We start from the raw sequence: 16,806 nt of genomic DNA on the forward strand, positions 1-16,806 counted from the left end.
TTATAATTAATAAATATTAAATCTTAATATTTATAAATTAGCATCATTACATAACACGAGCCCGATGGAGGAAAGAGATTAGGGGAAGGGAATCGCTGCTTAGTGTCGCCAGCTACACGTCAAGACTGCACGATCTCTGTGAATAAATAATGTCCCACTTAGAATAAATGTCGACGGGCTTGGTATTTGCAGACCTACTAGTCGTGTGCTGATTGCCTCATTAGCGGTAAATGTCTTTTACGTGCGGAAAAAGTCGCCATTGAAATGTCGTTCACCGATTGCAGAGCGTCGATAGCGCTGCTTGTCGTGTTGTTGATCCTAATTTCCTATTAAAAGTCTAGGTGCAAGAGATTTTAGAAACAATTAAAGTCGATTCTATTTAACCACAGGTGATATCATAAATGCTCCGGAATAGGAATTCTGCTTTTTGAGTAGGGGTGATATCGCAAAATTATTTTCAACTGAAGTTGACACGCAAGAAAAGAACAGCATTGCCTCATTTTTTCATTTATTGAAGACTGAAGCATTTGATCTATCTGAAACGCCTTTATTAACTTGGAACATGCGGTTCTCGAAAATTTCAAAGTCTACAACCAAAGCTCGACATCGCTATTGTAGCTTCTTCGTAAGCGTCTGTAAAAAAATCAACGAATGTTTGCAATCGTCATAAACCGTACGGAAACATATGTTCAGAATAATATGTGTTTTTATTCCCAAGTACTTTCTGGATAACATGTTCGTTCCGCGAAGTGTAGCAGAATCTATGGAATAGTTATTTTAACACCGAGTTAGCGCCATTCCGACCTCAAGTGTGCACTTGTTTGAAAGCCAATTGAAGTTATTTCCCCAGTAACTTTGATAATCCTCACAGATACACAGAAGCACACTCCTAGGGGTGATCAGCGTGGCTGAATCGTCCTTGTTCCTTCAGACGACTTACAGGCGTACGTCTACCTGTTGTACATCGATGCACCTTGAATCATTTTGCCTGCGGTAAAAGCCATTCCACCCTGACTGTGCGTTCCAGTTTCGAATCAGGCAATAATTGATTGATGTGGTCCTTAATTGAAGTCCCAAACAAAAGTTGACTTACTTATTCCCTACCGCTCTCGCTTTTTCTTGAAATTGATAAACATGATTATAAATTATTTTTCAGTTGGGTCGCATCCCACCTAGATACACTTACAATACGACGATCGCTCATTAAACTGCTATAATAGAACGCAATATCTGTGGCCGTACCTACAGTGGCTTTCTAGAATCCCAATGCCTGATATTCCCAGTCTGAAGACATCGAGGAAAAACTATTTGGCAACGCTTTTCCTGTATATTGCTATTCAGTTACTCCACATTTCATAGTATTTCGGGCGAGTCTTTATTTTTCAAACTGACCATTGAGTTTTAGTACCGGTATTCTTGATTTAGACCTTAATATACCAGTCATAATATTAATCAGGGTCATAGTTATGTTTCTCTAAAGGAGCTCTATGCCCTGACATTATGCATTTCTGGCTGGCACATGCGGACAATAGACTAATTGAGAGTATAAAAAAGGCTAAGTAAGAGCCGAGAACTTTCATAGTCAGATTAGTGCATTGCTTTTGTTTTGATAAACTATTTCTGCAAATGCAATTATCTTTTTTATCTAAAGAAAGCACCCAGCATTCTCTACCGTACCAGTTACGAAGCCCCCTGCCGCCAATTCTTCAGTAAATTTTTCTGTAAAACATTAAAGTACATAACATTTTCTGTTGTTCTAATTCATCTCTGATAGTAATTTTAGGCTACCCCTTAATAGTTTGTTTTCCAGCGGCTGCCGAATACGCGCCTACTTCTGGTGGATTGGCTGGCCTATCCTACTAGAGTGGTCTGACGAAGCTATTAGATTGTTATGGTTCGATGATGACCTCCTCTGTGTCGTACAGCAGTAGTTGTCACCGCGCCAATGCAAGGTAACGTATCGTTACTGCTACTATGGCGGTACATGTGAGTCATGTTTACAGGCTTTGAAATTGGCCTTGTCGAAGTTACTGACATTAGAGGGGGCGTGTGAAGGCTGTGTCTGACCATATGATACAGATCATGAAGAGTCATGGTAAAAGGAAACGGGATCGGGCGGCAGGAGTTGGTTGGTGACGTGATGAAATAGGGCGGATAATGATATAGTCCGCGCGACACAGGACAAGAGTCCGGTAGGACAAGACCAAATGGACAATGTGGGTGCGTGTGAAAAACTATGAGTAGCAGGAGATGACGAAGCGTACTAGAAGCTTCAAGTATCACAACGATAACTCATTCGTTTAGTACTTTTGTCATTTGGTAAGGTTATCAGATCTTTTTTGAGAACTGAGGATATTTGATCAAGTAAATCGTGAATGCAAGTTCCTATGTTTCCTTGCTTTTAGTACTAGACCATACTAGATAACGCGAATAGGGCTAGATTATTTAATTAAACTGCGATCTAAGATGCAATAAGCGATATTTTTAAAGGGAGCTTATAACAAATATAGCTTCAACTTTTTTAAAACATTGTACAGAGCAGGAATCAGTGATATCCGTATGAGCGCTTCTTATTAGACACTTTTTTGTGCCTAACCGTGACATGTACCCAACGCATAAGTTAAGATAATTATAGCTAACTTAAAACCAGCTAGAAATTTTTAGTTGAATCGCCTAACTAAATAACTCTAGGTTCCCTCAATGACCACGTATTTTCATTTTCGCCGCGTCCTCAAAACTTTTACCACTCCTCTCTTAATTAAATGAGACGAACTTCTATTTTTTCCTTTTTTCTAAGGCTATATCAGTTCCCCGAAGCCGATCTGGCCGCTAGGCGAGATTGTTCCCGCCACCTGAGTAAGGCTCAAATATAATCCTTTGGGATTTCTAGAGGTCGAAGTTTTTTTATTTTTTAATTTTAAACGTCAAAGTAAAGTTGTTGCTCTAAAGAATAACCTGACCTACGTTTGGCCGTCTAAAATCCGATGTCAGTAGGATTGCAGGAGCTCATTTTTAACTTCGCTGTAGAAGCTAATAGACAATGAGTTGATCTGACAACGTCATCGATATGTACATTCATATATAAGCGCGTAAACAGTCTCCCGCTACACGACCTTTTTACCCGTATAACAACACCGTCAAAAAATCCATGCTTCTCCATTTTTAAAATTGCGTTGAATTTGTTGCGTGTGAAAAAAAAGTATATTCTCAAAGACTACTTTATCCTGCTATTTCCAGGGATCAAAAAGCGATTGGCGCGTAATGGGATATTTGTGACGTTAGCATACATTGACAAGGCTGAAAAAACGTTCGAAGGTTAGATTTTACATTTGGAGGGTGCAGTTTGCTCTAGTCGATAATTTAATGCTACTGTCCGCTTTACTGCACCATTCGACCCGTACCCACATTGAACGATCTCTGTACACACCGTTACGTCAAATGGTTAAATACCTATCTAAAAAAAAAAATAATTTGCCCTAAATAGTCTGAGAGGGCCTTATATGCTACGCATTGCGGTAGACTATAGAGACTAGTTGAATTGTTTAAATAACGCTATCCAATAAGAATGGCTCGATAAATGGGGCAAGATCATTCTTGTTCATAGAAATACAAAATCGCGCATACGGAAAAGATCATTAAAGCTGTCCTGCAAGGGTTTGGCTGTGAGGTTCTTTTGCGCTTACTATATCCTCTAGATATCGTGCCGATCATTCCTAGCTTTTCGGATCAGTGGGATCCAAAATTTCCCACGTTTTACAATAGTAAGTACATTTTACACATGTTACAGTAACAAGGAACTCAAAAGCTAGCTGAACACCGTTGAAAACCAAACTAAAAGATTTAAAACGTGTTGAAGGGAAACAGCTACCAAATGAACGGAGGTAGTATAGGGTGACGACGAACACGTAATAAACATGTGTCGTTCTGCTAGATACTGTAGCGCCTCGATTAAGTTATGTATATAACTAACATAGATGGATGACACCGCTGGCTGGCTGGGTTGTGTTTACGACAAAGTGTGTTTTTTCTACATCTCTGCTCTAGGCAAACTTTGATTTCCCATTTTTGAAGTGTCTTGAATAGTGAGACAACCAATCGTAGTATCTTCTATAGCATTAATTGTTCTGCGAGTCTCAATAGAGGATATTAACGGTGACGTGTTTGTAAGTATCGTTCACACGTCGAAATTACACAGTGGCCTTGTTTAATAACAAAAGTTAATCTGCATATCGATACAAAAAATTGTGAAGAAGAAATTTGCAACAGTCCGAAAATTCAACCGAAAAGAAACGGTACAACAGCCATTTCTCTGTATCATACTCCCTTGAGATCTTAAGGCGGAGATTGACAACATGCGTACCTCGATAGTGCTCGCACAGGTCGACACCTTGGCCAAGCCGTCTGAAACCTGTCACCCTCAGGGACTTCTCGAACATGTTAGTAGCAAAATTTAATTTAGGCCCCCGTAGAAGTAGATGTGACAAAGCTCCAGCCAGCTGAAATCCGTGTTTTAGGAAATAATATTTTGAGGTATGACCACGCCCAAAACGTTGTTTTTAAAATTTATAACTACACAATTATAAGGCCTACATTTTTTTACTATTTGTTATTTTTGATGATAAAATGCATATCGTATGGAAAATTTAGCATCGGTCTCCAGACTGGCTTTACCGTAAAGAACACGATAGAAGTATTTGTTCCGTTGTAGACCCTTGTCGGACCAAGTTCAAACTATACGAAAATATAAAACTGTGTTCCCTTAGAAGTTATGCTAAGCTTTACCCAATCGTTACAACACTTCTTATCAGCTAAGGGACATTTATATTACCAATGACTATAATCGACCCAAGTTGAGATTATTTCCAATCGAAGGCAATCACAGATTTGTCAGCCGGTCGCAATGACCGCTTGGACGGACCGCCTTCCAATTTCTTCGTCACAGAATTAAGGGGCTTCATAGGTAGCTCGTGTGCAGATCTGTTAACATCTAAATAACGAAGGGCCTTCCTTTGCCTCCGCTATACAGGACAACGAAGTGTGACCAACCATCGATATTATTTCCACTCGAAGCTAATTATACATTCCTGTTAATGTGTATATTGTGCAAAACTAAAAATTTGTAGTAGAGATATTTCAGAGATACTTACAAGATTGGAAATCCATTTTCAATTGGAAACGTGGTTCGTATCAATGGGTTTAGTTTCATTTAATTTCATTGTAGCCCCCTCTTTGCTTGCTAGTTACATAATTGTAGGGCTTCTAAAAGGTCTACTATCATATAATGCTTCATTGCTTTGGTTTTTCTAGTCTTGCTAACAATGTCTGCCCATTTATAATCCCAACTACCCTGAACGTTCCGCATTTTTGTTCAAGGATTAATTCGCCTCAGGTCTTTTTAATTATATATATTCTTCGTATCAAATTTGAGTTTGAAAATGCGCTCGTCTGGCACTAGACAGATTTTACAAACAAAATCTATTTTTTCCACAAAGGAATGAATTGTTCTCTGTTGTTTGTTGTTGAAGGAAGATTATTACTGAACTTCTTAAGAAACTAAGAGAGTAGCTAATATCTATTCGATATATGACATACGTAAAGACCACGAATAAAGTCCGTATACGAGGGGTTCAAAAATAGAATATATTGCTTTATTACATGGGTTATTTCTCTATTACTCGGTAAAATGTTTCCTCGGAAGAGATTTACTGTTTAGTTAAGGGCTTGCTACAAAGTCTTACCACAGGTTTTTGTTCTGCCAAACATGAACGAACTCTGCGTTACATCAAAATCGAACATAAAACAAAATCGAGTGGTATATTGGAGCATCTTAATTTACAAACGATCGTTAAAATCGCGCAGGGAAAGCCGTCTGCTCGTCATATTAAATGCCCTTGATATTTATGAACATATTAAATGCCTAATACATGAAATGGGAAAAGCAGCGTGGATTGTACCTCACTACTAATTCGTATTGCGAAAATTTTTGAAGATTTTCGAGGTCTGCTGCAACTAAGTAGCGCTGGGTAACTTTTCAAGGCTTTTGCGAGTCCCCATTTTTTTTTCCCATTTTACTTGCAAATTCTCCAAATATTTCTTTTTCTTGAAGTATCAGATCGGCAGATGTAGTCGCTGTCGAAAAAAGGATCTGGATGACATCTAGCGGATGATGTTGCCCGCAACGAATCCTCTAGTGTCATTGGTGACCGGATACTGGAAAAGCTGAAAAGGGCAAAGAAACGTATTGGAGATTTAACGTCGTAACGTTCTCTCGCCGCTGCGCTGGCGGTGCCTACTTTTCGGTCCTGCCGTGTGATCCATTCACGTCTATTTGGTGACCCTTTCATCCATAACAACGCGCCTTCCTGCACGTTCATCATGGCAGCTCTCGGGTCCGTACGGGCTGTGGCTGTTCTGACCACGACAGCTGTTGCAGATAACGTCTACTGAAAGCCGGCTTTCTCTTCCGTCTTCTCGTTCTTTAGAATGCTTCGCCCACACTCAATCCCTTTCGTAAAAAACACCTTCTTCCGTAGGCACCTTACCAGTTTGGTCTTCGTCGCACAGATTCTCGTTTAGAGACGGGGCATAAACGAAGCAGTATGTCTCGGCGCACTCGTCCATCAGCTCCTGTGACCCAGAGTGGCCCGCGACTGCAGCGGTCGGTGTTGACGATGTCCGTTGTAACTGCTACAGTGGCAACGATCACCTCTGAGATATGTTTCCAGGCTTGGTGCGACCGCTATAGAACAACAGAGACCAGGACACTTGCAACTCGTCCCAACTACTATGCTAATCTTTAGTCAAAACATACTGTTATGGCAGGAAAAAGGAGTGGTGGGAATCAAATGATTCAATGGTAACGTAGTCGCGGCGTAGTTGCTAGCGTGAGAGTCGTAAAATTATAATAGTGCTGTTAGAAACTACGACCGAATCTCGACCGCTGCAACTCAATGAATATTCGTACCAGGACGAATAGGATACGTTTAGGAAAGCCTGACAAAAATTCCTAATTTAGGTCATAAAATATAGGGCAAGCTTTGATAAATACAAATGAACTTTTCAGGTGACAAGCGTACACGAAGAACACTGCGCATAAGATTAGGATCACTTTTTCAATAGAACACGCCATATTTGTGTCATTCATTAAAATAACAAATTACTGTTTAGTACTTGTGCTTACTTTTTATGACTTCCTACAAAATCGTTCGATATATTGTCTCCGCGGTCTACGGCCAATGGGCAGCTGCCATTACTTCATTTAATATCACTCTTGTTGTACAATCTTGTTATAAAATCCGAAATGTTCTGCAATCTGACAACTGTTCATTTCCACTGCTCCATTCTAACCGTAGTTACAAAGCTCAGAGCTCCTGGCGCTGAGCATGAATTCACCAGACTCGATATTCAATTATTTCCGGTCAAAATGAAACCCCCGGGCGAAATTGATCATCAACGACGTCGTGTATATAATTCGTTAGCGGCGACCCCCTCTGCCGCTTGTTTCCTAGATTACTGAGCAGGCTTGCAAGTGGCTTATATTGTAGTGGCATCCACAAATATGACTTCTCGAGCCTCGGGGTGCAGGGGGACCTGAGAAGGAAAATTCCATTACAGCAGAAACGATCTCATTGCTATCATATAAATTTAGGTAAGTGACGCTGCGACGAAAAAATACATTTGTTGACACAGTGTATATTATTCCTACAGTGAAAAGGGTTCGCTATATTTTTTCTCGTAAGATTACTACCGCTGTTGGACACATCAGTTCTTACTCACATTTCCCTTGCAAATCGTTCTTTGATCAACTACGGCGAAGACTCTTCAGTTATTTACTCTGTGCTTGCTGTCTCTGCTATCCTTCACGTCATTATGGCTTATGTTACTTTGTAGTTAGGTTATTTTATATAATCAAAATATTTTGGTTAGCTTTGCCCTGGTGTCAGTCAGTGCTTACCTTCTTTCGTACTTTTACCTCCATTATCATCTGATCTTACCGCTATCTGATTAACACCTAGTGTATAGTTTCGTTGAGCATTATACGGATAGATACGAGAACCTCAGAAAGCCCTGCGATATCCAACGAACGAGATTAGCTCGTTCGTTGGATATCGCTTTGGGCTTTAGGGCTTATTAGTAAGTCCTATCTATAAGGCGGTAAGATCGTGTTTAAATGACTGCTGTTCTTCGTTGAATTCACATTTACACTTCCTTCCATCATTCGAGTGCAAACGGACAAATGGCAAAAAACCACTTCTGTCCTTCATTTTGGAGCTCTGGTACCCGCGGAAGAGCTGTGTGAACGTCGAATAGTAGGCAGAAGCGGTCACAATACTTGACGAGACTGTTACTCTGGCACACGTTTTCAAGGTTTTATAGGTCGACAGGTGGCTTTAGCCGGTCTAGGTAAAGATAAAGGGGTCCCCTTTTTTAGTTTATTCAGGCATAGTACTCTAAGTTTTCTCGTCGCCTCCCACGGGGATATACTCCAACGAACACTCGAATAGCTGATCGTAGAACCGCACCCGCATATACGAGTTGACCCTGTCGACACAGGAAGTAACTACTCGTAAGTCCACCCTTATCAGGCGGTGGCGCGGCCAGTCTTGGGTATATGCGACCGATTTCAATTGCAAAGTCCACCTTTAGGGCCCTATGTGATCTTAATAGAAAAGTGCTCGAAACTACATGCCCTGTCTTTAAGCGTTTCCATAGACCACTAGCCTCCAACACGGAGCGATATATCTGCACCTAGTTTTGAGGGGCGTAGAAATAGTCTAAGTATTGTACTTTGAAAAACTATAGCATCAAGACTGTTCTCTTGACTTGCGCCCACTGGTTTGCCGCGCTAGTGCAGTCTGTTACCGGTGTCATGTATTTCCGCCCATTGGTTTATCTTTAAGGCTTCATTTATGTTGTAAGGCCATATGCAAGTTCAATAGAATACACTTGAGTGAGCACAAGCCGCCCTGCATAGCGAACACTTCACCCGGTTGCCTGAACACAGGCCTGAGATGATGAGTTTCGAACCATAATACACTGCGGCACGAAAGAACATACTACGGTCTTTTCCTGTTGTCTATATAGAGATAGGATAGGACGCTGCAATTTTATGGCTAGCGCATACAATAGCACTGCGCGATGGGGTTGTGCCCGCCACCGCGCATCGACCAAGCTATTGATGTTACCTGCAGTACCATCCATATCACATCAAGGCAAACTAATAGGTACACATCTGAATATATCCACTTACCGGCTTTAGGGCACGTCCTCTGGTTTTGCAAATAGGCCCACGACATTCCAGATACTGATGGACGAGGTCGCTGGGATTCTGAAATACTGGATGGATCCTATCTATTTTGACGAAGTCATAATCAACTTAACAGCTCCGATACTTACATTAGGTATTCTACATTTAGGTACATTAGGCGCTGGGACGATCGGATCCGCGGGCTTGCGGTTAAAATGTTGCCGCGGAAATTCGAGGGTGTAGAACGACGATTGTGCTTCTTGGCTCTAAACCTGAGTCAACGCAAAATCTTAGTTTGAGGCTCTTATCATGAACTGGCCTATCCATTGTCGAAGCTCGAGATTTCCAGTTCCGTGTTGCCTCCTGCGCAAACCGGAAACGAGGTTACAGATGCGGTAATCGCAAAAGTCAAAGTTCTAAGCAACTTATCACATACTCCAGCCGCCGTTTCAGCGACGTGGAACCGAAATATCACTCGTGAAGTTAAAAATGCTTGGCGGTAGTGTGGGCGGCTGGGAACTTCCGGTCGTATTTATATTGGCATCAAGATAATGAGCAATACCCCAAGACAGTGGTTAACAGCATTACATTGAGAAATGCGTAAACTTGCCTAAAGAACACTTTTAGTAAAGATTAACCTGTTAATCCTGGTCCTACACGAATAGGGAATTCGTAAAATGAGCACCGTTAGTGCCAATACGGTGGTTTCGGAACAAGGTACGAAAAACGCAGAGGAAAGACCCTCGACTGCTCGCAAAAGTCTCAGGATTGGAAGCTAAAGCCAGTATCCTATCGATTAATCGAACGGATTACTTCGCATACATGTGAAATAGGGAGAACCGCTGCTCCACGTTTCCCCGCCTCAATTAGAGCAAGCCATCACTGTTACTTATAGAGGAAAGCAGGGCCCATAAATGTCCAGAATTGGCACAACGCACGAATAAAGAGTTTTTGTATGTTGTCAGAGCGAGAGCTAGGGGGTCGGTGTAAAATCTACCGACTACCGTAGTGCGGTTTATGGAAGCGCGATACATTTCCCGTGCCTAGGTGCCAGGACCGGAACGTTCCTTTGGAAAAAATTGATCTAGGCGGCTCCTTCGGCAACTCCGGGCAAGCTTCATGTTTTGATAACGATCAACTCTTATACTAGCTTCGATTGACTTCTGCAGGTTCGAAAGGAGGCGTTTGATATTATAAGTTTGAATTTTAGACGGCTCGCAATGTTTTTCAAAGGCTTAGACATTATTATAATGGACGACACATGGGCCGCACGAGGTGGTAGATTACCTTAAGCGAAATTATATCGGACGCATTCACACACTCGTCGGGCACTCACGATGCAATGGCCTGGCATATATGTCGTATTTGCAGTCCGCTTTTGAAGTTGCCCAGTAGGGACAATTACGGATGTGCAGTCTGTTGAAGAAAATGTTGACTCGACTGGCGTTTCCGCGTAACAATATGTACTGTAATAATCATGACTCCTGTTGTTGACACGGTGTATTGAGCTTGGTTACAAGTTCGCAAAACCAATATTTGCCCAGCTGCCTAGTTCCTCTGCAATAACATTTGTGACGTTTATCGAGGATGCGTTTCCGCAGACTCCAATCTTATGTACCAGTTCCGACGCTTAACTGTTCACGTAGTTCAAACCAAGCTCTACGGTCCACTTTGTCACTAACTAACTCTACTGCCATTCGTCTGTCGGTCGCAGCGGCTCTTAGATAAGATATAAGCGTCATTTTATTAGCCTCATAAATTGAGTGGGTCGCGGTAATTTTGTCACTGCGCACTTTTTTGTTGCCGCCATATTGTCGAATAACTAGGCCGTTGGCCGCAAATAATGTGCGGGCGTTATATTCTTTTTTGATAAATGACAATTGTGATCTTTGCTGTTTGATATTTTCAATACCTACAAAAGATATGTATCGAGAGGTATTCGACTTTTCTAATGGCATATAAACGTTACACAGTCTGCAACACTCTATGTAAGCTACGTATATACGGAGATATTTCGTCGACATGTCGCTCAGCCAACAAACAGTGGATCGTTCCCAACTTATTTGTGAACTTCCATTTATTCAAAGAAGGTAGATTTAAAAAATTTATTCCAAAACGGCAGCAGAACAATCAGTAAACTACTGCGTCTGTTTTGTTAACGAACGGAAAATACGATTGCCCTTAACAGGCAATATAAACCCTTTAGAAATACCCGCTGGCTGATTGTTTTTTGACGCTTTACTAATAGATGGTCAGCCTGTTTGGGATTACGGTTTATGAGAGAAAAATTCTCCTCTGCGCGAAAATATTTATCCAATCATTGCCATATTACGCACAGCTCTTCCCGGGATGAAACTTTAGCAACCTACGGATCAAAGCAGCAGGAGATCAATTTGGACTGAACAGGTAGACAATCGGATAAGATGTAAAATAATGTAACTCTATAATAGAGAGATTCGATCTGAAGACACGTCTGATAAGGAACTGATCACTGGTACTAAACAACGAACGAATAGGCGCAAGTGACGCGGTGTAACGAACTCGATCCGTTTAGATTTCAGTGTGAGTCCCTAAGGTTTGTAAGCAAGATTACACTTCGTATTCTCAACCACCATTTTTTTTTATTTCTCTCACTGTTGCCTTTTAAAATCCAATGGCTTAGGTTTTTTCTATTTTACCGATATTTGGACTCACACATCTTCTACTAAAGGCGGTAACTACTTCTCCACGTGCGATTCCAGGTTGAAGGTCCACAACATACACATACGAGACGTTCAAAAGCAATTCTAGCTCATTTTGATTTGGTCCAGTACCTACTGAAGAGTGTTGGATGCATCATTTTTAAATGAAGGCCATTTTGCAGTGATCGTCACACACAAACAATGAATGCTGTGTGCTAGCCAGTCGGCGCGGTGTTAATCTTCATATAAGTGACAGCTTGCAGACAGACGACTAGGTCCTCTAAGTAAAGCTCAAGTTATATAAAACGTGTCATACGAGCTCTGTTCAAGAGAAGAAGTTCGTTACAAGTCTTTTAACCAGACGAGAAGGTAATCGGGTTCGGTAGCAATACAATCGTTGAAAAGCTTACATTTAATTTATGCTTCATTAATTATTTAAGCTAGTTATGATTTATGGCGAGCTGTCGTAGTTTCAACCACAAAGCGATATGCCCATTTTTATGGTTTTGCTGTCTATCACAGGCCAGACATTCCTGGAAAAAAGGTACAATCTTATGAATGTAATAACATTAACGAGGTAACATGAAAGACTTAACCGTTCGTTTATGGTATCGTGTATGGTACGGAAAGCTCGCTATATGGACCCGCGTATAAGATAGGCGTTAGCAGGAGCTTTCCGAAACGGAGAGTACCGTTCCGCTTGTGTTAGGATCTATATATTGCGTATCTACTAGTACATTTCAAGAGAGATCAAAACTGTTGACGAAACTGAAAATTCGGTGGCCATGTTTAGCTGCCTAAAAATTATCGTGCTGGTCAGAAATGTCCGTGAAGGTTCGAGATATGTTATTCACCTTCTAAAACTTCTGTCTGCTGTTACGTACGTATATATCTACAAACAATAGAAAAATGAGGAAATAGTAGTGCAGAAAGTGTCTGCCTATACAACTAGTAGAATAACAAGTCAGTACTGGGTAATTACGAAAAACATATACGGTTATTTTGTTGGACTGTGGACGAAAATCGATCGTAATCAATAACGCCAAACTTCAGCTTCGAGCTCAGCTATCGTTCTACCTCTTTGCCTCTACTCGTTGCCCCTTTTCTATATGGAAACTGGCATTTCAGATAGCACTACTGCCATGTCGGGATCACCTGCGTGCAACGAGGCGAACGTAGGAAATCTTAACCACCTATCGTAGATAAGAAGGCAGTCACAACTTTTCGCATGGATATCGTTTGCATTATTCAAGTCATTTAACTGCCTCTTCTCTGTAAATGATCTGTTTTCACTTCTACGTCATTCTCTATTGCCCGCTTTGTCGTCGTAACGAAATGATTCCGCTTGTGTTAAACATATGAATCCCCTCTTCACCTCAACAACGACGACCTATAGTAATACTCTAAACTAGACACATCGGTTTATCGGGCGCGATCTTCATTGTGATCAACTTGCGGCTCTGATTAGATTTACTAGAGTGGTTTTAACGTTGAATATGTCGTCCGGCAGCGTTCGTAACAGGTTCGTGGACTCTGCGGTTCCGTACGGGCTCTAAACAGTGCCGAACGCCGTATTGCTTTTTCAGCTCAGCGTTATGATGATACGGGCATGCGCAATCACGTAAGCGCAGTGAGGCGCGATGTCCGAAGCATTACGAATTGCGTTGCTTTGCACTTTCATTTATTATCAATAATGTCTTCACTCACAAGAATACAGCTGTTTTAGATAATAGAATGCCGAAATATGAACTTCGTAATACGAAGGCTGTGAAATAGGGTGCTTCAGAGTCAGTAATCCTGTGTCTTTTGATCCTGCCTGTAAGTAATCAGTGCAGTAATCCTTCAGATCGCACATTACCGGGCCGCTGTCCGTCACAGTTGTAAAGTTTATACTGAGGCTAATTCCATTCCTAAAGGCTCCATCGAAGAGATGGCGATAAAATGTGAACTTGGAAGCTAAACGATTCAGCAACGCTGCCGTGTTCCAACAGCGTTCTAGTAGCCCGAGATGCTTCCATGTCTGTTAAAATCCCACTACTAACCATAGGCTTATCGGCTATCTGGCCGTGGCCTTTGAAACTACCGCTCAAGTCTTCGGTCGGTTTACGTCTTCTATACGTCGAAGAGACATGAGCGCGACTAGTGTTATAGACAACGCCGATAGCTTAATGATATATTTTATCTAATGAGTTTGTGATCAAGAGGTGATAGAAGAACAAGGAACGTTCATGAACGGCTGCAGGCACATTGCCATCTCCATTGACAGCTGAACTCTTCCTGAGTGAAGGCTTTTTTGCTAGTCACTAGTCGCCTGCTTAGTGGGGGTATTAAATGAAAATAGCTAAACGCTCTAGGGAGACACCCCTCGTATGCAGACATACACATATTCATCATCGTGTCTCGCAACGCATACTTTCTATCTATTAACACTTTTCTTGCTTGCTTCGGTACTCGGCCATAATACTATTCACTGATCGATAACAACTGACTTATTAAATATATCTAATCAACGTAAACACAATGAAAGGCTCTGTAGACAGCTAACCCAGTCTGTTAGTTTGAATATCTATTGATGTATGCAACCAAATATTTACCTGAGCTACTTTTTTGAAGTCAGTTTTCTCTTAATTTTTTTGACGATTGGAATCACCTTCATTTTGCATGATCTTTCTCGTTGATTTAAATCGCCCTACGCTGTTATAGGTGCTTGCATACGTATGCATCAATTTTTTTGATCTTTGGCTCATTTTGAAAGGAAAGAAAAAAGTATTTGCCCAATAAGGGCAACTAGGGCCTTTTGCCTGTTTTTTTGTTAAAAAATTACGTTTCCCGACGAAAGAATGACCAATCTACTAAACAATTCCTTTTTCGAGCTTTACTTATCTAGAATTTGAGAGGTGATTATCTCATTTTGTTTCAGCGAAATAGCTTGCGACAGTCGTTAACATAAAGTATGAATGGTTTATTTTGCCATAAAAAAAAATAAGTTTTAAACTACAAGCGTGACTCGGTCGTTTTCTGTAATGTATAAAGATGATAGCTTGTGACGAATTGTAGATTCACAGTCTGTCACACCTTTGTCAAATATAATATCCTTAATATCGAAGCGTTTATCTTCTTATACCACAATCACCACTGGTGAATAGCTGGGAATGCTCCTTAAACTGGGGAAAAATTCATTGTAGAAATTTACAAGTTGGCTTAACTGAATTTCAATTGAACTTTTTTTGCTCCTATTAACGCTGTACATTTACACACACACACACACACACATTATTGTAATTTGACAAAAAAGTTCTTCTGTGGAATCCTATGAGGGAGCTGTTTTGAGCAATGTCCGAGTGTAAAGAGACACGAAAAGCATTTATGGAAGACACGGCAATCCGTATGATATATCAATGGTTGCCTTCATTTAAATGATCAGTATGCGCCCCGAATATACGACAGAGTTTAATTTAGAAATATGGGAAGCTTTGATTTTTGGCTTTCTTATGAAAAAATATGAAAAAACATTATATAGTATAATTAAAGTAAAAAAAATATAATTAAACGCACGACGTCATAGCTCAGCCGATCTAGGCCTAGCTAGAGTATCTGTGCCTAGCTCCTGACACTGGAATACATCGACATCGTACGATTTTTAGCTATGATTTGAAATATAAACTCTTCTAATACATAGAAAATATATAGGGCTAATAAATTCATGAATGAAAAGTCTATAGTTGCGTCACCCTCGGCGGAGCCTGAATACTACGCGACAGAAATACTGAGCAATTAAGTTACGTTGACGAAAAAAATATACAATGTAAAAATTTTTTTTCGTTGAATAAGGTAGTTTGCTTTTTATTTTCTTTGAAGTAAGATGTGTTTCGTTACTCGTGTTGCCTGCCGGAAGAACAGACATCGTTGTCACTTGAATTACGCTTCTCTAGGGACCGCTACTACAAAAAAAAAGGTACATTTAGGGATCTGTGCGAATCCGGCCGGGGCAACTTTTTTCTGTTCCGATGCTGGAAAACTGTTGGACGCAAAACGTTTTTGAGAATTGCGAGAACCAAAGTACAAATAGACCCACCTGAGCCAACGTTATCCGCTTTGCAAAAAAAGACAGCTTGTTTCTTTGGACAAGGGAGTGTTCATGGCGGACCTCTGCCATACGACGGCAGAGAAGACTGCAGCGATCTTTAAGTTGTACACGTTACCGCGTTTGTTAAAAGACACCAGATCAGGAACAAGAACGTAAAACGAAAAGCGTTAAGTGAACCATAATGTATATATATATCGATGTTTCATTCTTATTGTTTTCTTTTTTTGTTTCGAGCTGTCCTAATAAGTAGCGGAAGTAACCTAATTATTAAATACACATAGAAAGACGTCGCTTTTGCCTACACGTGTAGCTTAAAATTGAATCTGTTTGTTTTTGTAGACGCCGCTTTACTGCTAAGATATCATAAATTTTCGACAATTTTAAATCGCATTGCTAACAGAAAATATGGCCTTAGCGTTTTCGATAGCGGAGTCTTTAGTTTCGAAGCGATTTAGTGCTGCTTCTGAAGTCGCAAAGCACACAGAGGGTACATAAGAAGAAAGTTGCAAGATAATACCGATTATATCATCGTCGACGTGACCCCTTACGCTAGATTATATTCGCTAGACAACGTATTTTGTGTAATACGTAAAGCACGGTTCACGCTAACGTTAAAGTCGGTGCGTATCCGTGCGCAGCACACAACAGAAAGCGGTCATTCAGCCTAATTAAAGGCACGATTCCAAGATTATTGTAGACTTGTCGTACGCTTCATCGAAGACCAAAGATTCTAAAACAAAGCCTTCTTTTGTTGAGTTTCTCGTTGACCATGGCGAGAAAAAGATTTCTAT

General features: G+C 40.8%; 1 long non-coding RNA gene across 3 annotated transcripts; it reads right to left on the minus strand.

Annotated features, from left to right (window-relative positions):
* Positions 1-5,627: 5,627 nt before the first annotated feature.
* LOC111272353 (uncharacterized) lies at positions 5,628-11,073 on the minus strand. 3 transcript variants are annotated; one of them, XR_015315708.1, is made up of 4 exons: positions 10,535-11,073; positions 9,397-9,610; positions 7,181-7,590; positions 5,628-6,739 (listed from the first exon to the last, which is right to left on the minus strand). It is a non-coding gene; the product is annotated as an uncharacterized LOC111272353 (long non-coding RNA). The 3 variants fall into 3 exon arrangements; XR_015315707.1 differs by having other exon boundaries at positions 5,628-6,879; XR_002687472.2 differs by lacking the exon at positions 5,628-6,739 and having other exon boundaries at positions 6,889-7,590.
* Positions 11,074-16,806: the final 5,733 nt, after the last annotated feature.

The sequence above is a fragment of the Varroa jacobsoni genome, unplaced genomic scaffold, assembly GCF_002532875.2.
Source record: "Varroa jacobsoni isolate VJ856 unplaced genomic scaffold, vjacob_1.0 contig02048, whole genome shotgun sequence".
Classification (NCBI taxonomy): domain Eukaryota; kingdom Metazoa; phylum Arthropoda; class Arachnida; order Mesostigmata; family Varroidae; genus Varroa; species Varroa jacobsoni.